Source organism: Cetorhinus maximus, unplaced genomic scaffold (assembly GCF_964194155.1).
Source record: "Cetorhinus maximus unplaced genomic scaffold, sCetMax3.hap1.1 HAP1_SCAFFOLD_572, whole genome shotgun sequence".
NCBI classification, from domain to species: domain Eukaryota; kingdom Metazoa; phylum Chordata; class Chondrichthyes; order Lamniformes; family Cetorhinidae; genus Cetorhinus; species Cetorhinus maximus.
Window position 1 is genome coordinate 189,984 of NW_027596514.1, and position 7,714 is coordinate 197,697.

Here is a 7,714-nt window from a genome sequence, read left to right on the forward strand (position 1 = left end):
TGGCGGGGTGGCGGATAGTGATAGACTTTAAAGGGATATAGACAGGCTGGTGGAATGGGCAGACACGTGGCCAATGCAACTTAATGTAGAGAAGTGTGAAGTGAAACATTTTAGCCAGAAAAGCAAGGAGAGGTGACATAAAATAAAGGCTACAATTCTAAAGGAAATGCAGGAGCAGAGGGACCTGGGTGTAGATGTGCCTAAATCATTGAAGGTCACAGGGCAGATTGAGAAAGCGGTTAATAAATTATACTGAATCCCGGGTTTTATAAATAGGGGCACAGGGTACAAAAGCAAGTACATTATGAACCTTCATAAAACACTGGTTCAGCCTCAATGGGAAGGATGTGAAGGCTTTAGAAAGGGTGCGGAAAAGATTTACAAGAATGGTCCCTAGGATGAGGGGCTTCAGTTATGTGGATAGACTGGCAAAGCTGGGACTGTTCTCCTTAGAGAAGAGAAGATTGAGAGGAGATTTGTTAGACATGTTCAAAATCATGAGGGATCTGGACAGAGTAAATGGGGAGGGACTGTTCCCATCGGCAGAAGGTTGAGAACCGGAAGGTGATTAAAAAAAGGACCAGAGGCGGCATGAGGAAAAACCTCTTTATGCAACAAGTGTTTTGGATCTGGAATGAACTGCCTGAGCTTGTGGTGGAGACAGGATCACTTGCAGTTTTCAAAAGGGAACCGGACAATGATCTGAAGAGAAAGGATTTAACAGGGCTACAGGGAAAAGATGAAGGATGGGACTAGCTGAGTTGCTGTTGCAGAGAACTGACCCAGAGACAACATGCTGAATGGCCTCCTTCTGTGCTGTAAAAGTTCAATGATTCCAGTTATAGATACGTTCAAGGAAGTTGATAAACACATGAGGAAGGAAGAAGCTGAAGGTTACCCTGATGGTGTGACCAAGAAGGGTGGGAGGAGGCTTGTGTGGAACATAAACAACAACACAGATGAGGTGGGCCAAAGGGCCTGTTTCTGTGCTGTAAACTCCATGTAAAGCCCCAACAGGGAATACAAACAATAAACTGTGTTTCACACCCTCAGGCCGCCACAACCAAGGAATTAATGTTCAGTAGGCAAACGCAGCAGGGTGTTTGGGGATATTGATGCTGCTTTAGATTCCAGGAACCTTGAGCTTCAAAGTCCCAGAAATGCCTGTTCCTGAGAGAGCTGCGTGCAGGGAGTTGTAAGGTCTGTATTTTTGGCCAAGGCGATTGATGCCAAGTCCCCCTGCGTCTGTTACTCCCCAGAGACAGGTAGCTTCAGTATTGGGGGCAGTGAGGGTTAAAATCCAGTCTGACAATTAACGGAGAGATTCCACGGAGGTGAGCGGGAAGGTAAACAAGCCTGTTTTTGGTGTGTATTGGTTCTCCGGTATAGCGTTACATCCCGGGTGAGGGGGGGATTCGAACCTGGGACTGCCGGGCAGAAGCTGTGTCCAGTGACATCACCACGATCACTGTGGACCATACAACAGCTCTTTCAGCAGCAAATTTGAATCAGCGTGTGAGAAGCAAAAAGGGTTTGTCAGCAATGGAGATTTGTATAGAATCGAGGTCCTGGAGCATTGCTTTTCACTGAGCTTCTGTGTAAAACAGGTTTCGTCTGTTACCATAGTGCACAAGGTGCTTATACTGCCCCGGGCAGCTTCTCTCTCTCTCTCTTTCTCTCTCTCTCTATCTCTCTCTATATCTCTCTCTCGCTCATGTCCCTTCCTCTCTCCCACCTCTCTCTCCCCTTCTCTCCCCCTCTCTCTCCCCCTCTCTCTCCACTGCCTTTCTCTCTCTCCCCCTCTCTCTCCTGCCTCTCCCTCTCTCCCCCCTGCCTCTCTCTCCCCTTCTCTCCCTCTCTCTCTCCTTCCTCTCTCTCTCCCCCTCTCTCTCCCCCCTCTCTCTCTCCCCCCTCTCTCCCCTTCTCTCCCTCTCTCTCTCCTGCCTCTCTCTCTCCTCCCTCTCTCCCTCCTCTCTCTCCCCTTCTCTCCCCGTCTCTCTCTCTCTCTCCTGCCTCTCTCTCTCCTCCCTCTCTCTCCTCCCTCTCTCCCCTTCTCTCCCCGTCTCCCTCTCTCTCCTGCCTCCCTCTCCCCCCCACAACCCTCACTCTCCAGGAAGTTACCTTCCAGTTCAATCCAGGACAGTTTACGACTTCTGCTATTCAGTGAGCTCCCGTTCCTGTTACTTGCCACCTTCAAAGCTGGACCAAGTTGCTATCTGCAGCTTGCAAAACAGGTTACAGAAAAGCAGGGAAACTGTGAATGACAGAAAGGTACAGATCGGGAAGAACCTTCTGGAGAAAGAAAGAGATAAGGAGAGAGGAGGATCAAAAAGATAGACATGTTTATTTAGCACTTTTCTTGAATACAAAAAATTGCAAAAAGCGCATTGTAACCAACAAGATACTTTTAAAGTGTCGTCACTGTTGTAATGTAGGAGGCGTGGCAGCCAATTTTTGCACAGCAAGATCCCACAAGCAGCAACGTGGTAATGGCCAGATAATCTGTTTATCAGCTTGTTGCTTGAGGGATAAACATTGGCCGGGACTCTGGGGGCAACTTCCCTGCTCTCCTTTGAGATAGTGCCGTGGGATCTTTCCCAACCACCCGACAGGGCAGGTGGGGCCTTGGTTTAACGCCTCAACCAAAGGACGGCATCTCCAACAGTGCGGCACTCCCTCAGTGCTGGGCAAGGAGTGGGTCCTGCAGATTTTCGTGCTCAAATCCTGGAGGGGGACTTAAACCCAGAGCTTCCTGACTCTTCAGATAGGGACATAGAAGGAACAGGAGGAGAAGGCCATTCAGCCCATCCAGCCTGCCCTGCTATCCAATGAGATCACCACTGATCTGTATCTTAACCCCATCTACCTTTCCTTTCCTAACAGGAATCCTGTCGATCTGAGGCTTGAAATTGCAATTAACCCTCAGCCTTAAGTGATTTTTTTTTGAGGGGGGTGGGGGTACAGATTTCCACTCCCGTTTATGTGTTTCCTAAGATCAGCTTAATTTACAGTTTCTTTTTAAAGAGAATCACAGAAATGTTCAATTCACCCGCTGCTACAGCACGATGGCTGAATTTGAATATTCTGTTGTTCCGTATTATTGCAGTAATTTAGCTAATGCTTTTACCAAAGCAGATGGTAACGATGATGAGAAATGCTAGTTTGAAGGTTTACATTTTTGCTGCAGGCCAGATGAAATTGAGCCCATTGGGCCAGAGGTTCCCCACCCCTGACCAAGGTTAAGAGAGCAGCTGATAAAGTATAAAGTATCTTAGACTTCACTAATAGGGGCATTGAGTACAAGAGTAAGGAGATCATGTTGAACTTCTATAAGACACTAGTTCAATCACAGCTATTTCTTTTTATTCATTCGCGGGATGTGGGCTTCGCTGGCTGGGCCCAGCATTTATTACCCATTCCTAATTGCCCCTTGAGAAGGTGGTGGTGAGCTGCCTTCCTGAACCGCTGCAGTCCATGTGGTGTAGGTACACCCACAGTGCTGTTAGGGAGGGAGTTCCAGGGTTTTGACCCAGCGACAGTGAAGGAACGGTGATATATTTTCAAGTCAGGATGGTGAGTGACTTGGAGGGGAACTTCCAGGTGGTGGTGTTCCCATCTATCTGCTGCCCTTGTCCTTCTAGATGGTAGTGGTCATGGGTTTGGAAGGTGCTGTCGAAGGAGCCTTGGTGAATTCCTGCAGTGCATCTTGTAGATGGTACACACTGCTGCTACTGTGCGTCGGTGGTGGAGGGAGTGAATGTTTGTGGATGGGGTGCCAATCAAGCGGGGCTGCTTTGTCCTGGACGGTGTCGAGCTTCTTGAGTGTTGTAGGAGCTGCACTCATCCAGGCAAGTGGGGAGTATTCCATCACACTCCTGACTTGTGCCTTGTAGATGGTGGACAGGCTTTGGGGAGTCAGGAGGTGAGTTACTCTCCACAGGATTCCCAGCCTCTGACTTGCTCTTGTAGCCACAGTATTTGTTCAGCTATTTCAGTTCAGTTTCTGGTCAATGGTAGCCCCCAGGATGATGATAGTGGGGGATTCAGTGATGGGAATGCCATTGAACATCAAGGGGCAATGATTGAATTCTCTCTTGTTGGAGATGGTCATTGCCTGACACTTGTGTGGTGCGAATGTTACTTGCCACTTGTCAGCCCAAGCCTGAATATTGTCCAGGTCTTGCTGCTTTTGGACATGGACTGCTTCAGTATCTGAGGAGTCGCGAATGGTGCTGAACATTGTGCAATCATCAGCGAACATCCCCACTTCTGACCTTATGCTGGAAGGAAGGTCATTGATAAAGCAGCTGAAGATGGAGTTCCGGAGTATTGTGTCCAGTTCTGGGCGCCGCACTTTAGGAAGGATGTGAAAGCACGAGACAGACTGGGGAAAAGATTCACGAGAATAGTTCCAGGAATGAGGAACTTGAGTTATGAATGTAGATTAGGGAAGTGAGGACTGTTTTTCTTGGAGAAGAGAAGGTTTAGAGGAGAATTGATAGAGATATTCAAAATCATGAGGTGTCTGGACAGAGTAGATAGGCAGAAACTGTTCCCATTGGTGGAAGGATCAAGAATGAGGGGGCAAAGATTTAAGTAATTGGCAAAAGAAGCAATGGAGACATGAGGAGCTTTCTCATGCAGCAAGTGGATAGGGTCTGGAAACCATTGTCTGAGAGTGTGGAGGAGACAGGGTCAATCGAGTGGTTAGGATCTGGAATGCACTGTCTGAGAGTGTGGTGGAGACAGGGTCAATCGAGTGGTTAGGATCTGGAATGCACTGTCTGAGAGTGTGGTGGAGACAGGGTCAATCGAGTGGTTAGGATCTGGAATGCACTGTCTGAGAGTGTGGTGGAGACAGGGTCAATCGAGTGGTTAGGATCTGGAATGCACTGTCTGAGAGTGTGGGGGAGACAGGGTCAATCGAGTGGTTAGGATCTGGAATGCACTGTCTGAGAGTGTGGGGGAGACAGGGTCAATCGAGTGGTTAGGGTCTGGAATGCACTGTCTGAGAGTGTGGTGGAGACAGGGTCAATCGAGTGGTTAGGGTCTGGAATGCACTGTCTGAGAGCGTGGGGGAGACAGGGTCAATCGAGTGGTTAGGGTCTGGAATGCACTGTCTGAGAGTGTGGTGGAGACAGGGTCAATCGAGGCTTTCGAGAGGGAATTACATCACTGTCTGACAAGAAAGAATGTGCAGGTCGTGGGGAGAAGATGGGGGGACAGCAATAGGTGCATTGGTCATTTGGAGAGCTGGTGCTGACATGATGGGCTGAATGGTCTCCTGTGCGTTGTAACAATTCGGTGATTCTCTCCTGAGGTGAGCAGAATACAGTCGTCCAGAGAGTGTCTAACCAGAGCTCTGAACAGCTGCTCCATACCCCTTCACCCATTTTATATTCCAAACCCCCTTCCAGTAAAGGCCAACCTTCCAGCGAGGGGAAGAGTTTCTGCCTATCTACCCTGTCCAGGCACCTCATGATTCTCCTCGGAACCTTCTCTTCTCCAAGAAAAACAGTCCTCACTTCCTCAATCTACATTCATAACTCAACTTCCTCATTCCTGGAACTATTGACTTTCTCAATTATTTTTGACGTTTCCATTCACTTTGACTGATTTCTGCACATTGACTCCTAAATCTGTTTGTTCCTCCACAGCCCATAGCTTCCGGCTATTTCGAGAAACGCCCCGATCGAGAGGTGTGTTTTTCTCCGTCAGGGTAATCAGGATTAAAGAGCCAAAGCAGGCGAAATGGAAATAAAGTGCAGATCATCCGTCATCGGATTGGACAGCAGGACCAGCTCGAGGGGCCAAATGGCCTCTTGTTAAAATGTTCCTAAAGATGCAGTAAACACCCAACCCAATTCCCGTCTGACACTCGCCAGTGAAAACGCTCCCAGGATAATTCCAGATCCTAACGGTTTCCAGCCTTAAATAAAACTCCCCTCACCCCACCCTCCATTCCTCTACTGATCCCCTCACTACCCCTCCCCTCCATTCCTCTGCTAATCCCCTCCCCTCCCCTCCATTCCTCTACTGATCCCCTCACTACCCCTCCCTTCCATTCCTCTACTGATCCACTCACTACCCCACCCCTCCATTCCTCTACTGATCCCCTCACCCCCCTCCCCTCCATTCCTCTACTGATCCCCTCACTACCCCTCCATTCCTCTGCTAATTCCCTCACTACCCCTCCCCTCCATTCCTCTACTGATCCCCTCACCCCCCTCCCCTCCATTCCTCTACTGATCCCCTCACTACCCCTCCATTCCTCTGCTAATCCCCTCACTCCCCCTCCCCTCCATTCCTCTGCTGATCCCCTCACCCCCCTCCCCTCCATTCCTCTACTGATCCCCTCACTATCCCTCCATTCCTCTGCTAATCCCCTCACTACCCCTCCCCTCCATTCCTCTACTGATCCCCTCACTACCCCTCCCCTCCATTCCTCTACTGATCCCCTCACTACCCCTCCCCTCCATTCCTCTACTGATTCCCTCACTCCCCCTCCCCTCCATTCCTCTACTGATCCCCTCACTCCCCTCCCCTCCATTCCTCTACTGATCCCCTCACTCCCCCTCCCCTCCATTCCTCTACTGATACCCTCAATCCCCCTCCCCTCCATTCCTCTACTGATCCCCTCACCCCCCCTCCCCTCCATTCCTCTACTGATCCCCTCACTACCCCTCCCCTCCATTCCTCTACTGATCCCATCACTACCCCTCCCCTCCATTCCTCTACTGATCCCCTCACTACCCCTCCCCTCCATTCCTCTACTGATCCCCTCACTACCCCTCCCCTCCATTCCTCTACTGATCCCCTCACCCCTCCTCCCCTCCATTCCTCTACTGATCCCCTCACTACCCCTCCCCTCCATTCCTCTACTGATCCCCTCACTACCCCTCCCCTCCATTCCTCTACTGATCCCCTCACACCCCTCCCTCCATTCCTCTACTGATCCCCTCACTACCCCTCCCCTCCATTCCTCTACTGATACCCTCACTCCCCCTCCCCTCCATTCCTCTACTGATCCCCTCAATCCCCCTCCCCTCCATTCCTCTACTGATCCCCTCCCCCTCCCCTCCATTCCTCTACCAATCCCCCCACTACTCCTCCCCTCCTTTCCTCTACTGATACCCTCAATCCCCCTCCCCTCCATTCCTCTACTGATCCCCTCGCCTCCCCTCCATTCCTCTACTAATCCCCTCCCCCTCCCCTCCATTCCTCTACCGATCCCCTCACTACCCCTCCCCTCCTTTCCTCTACTGATCCCCTCACTACCCCTCCCCTCCATTCCTCTACTGATCCCCTCCCCCTCCCCTCCATTCCTCTACCGATCCCCTCACTACCCTTCCCCTCCTTTCCTCTACTGATCCCCTCACTCCCCCTCCCCTCCATTCCTCTACTGATCCCCTCACTACCCCTCCCCTCCATTCCTCTACTGATCCCCTCACTACCCCTCCCCTCCATTCCTCTACTAATCCCTTCCCCCTCCCCTCCATTCCTCTACTGATCCCCTCACTACCCCTCCCCTCCATTCCTCTACTGATCCCCTCACTACCCCTCCCCTCCATTCCTCTACTAATCCCTTCCCACTCCCCTCCATTCCTCTACTGATCCCCTCACTACCCCTCCCCTTCATTCCTCTACTAATCCCTTCCCCCTCCCCTCCATTCCTCTACTGATCCCCTCACTACCCCTCCCCTCCATTCCTCTA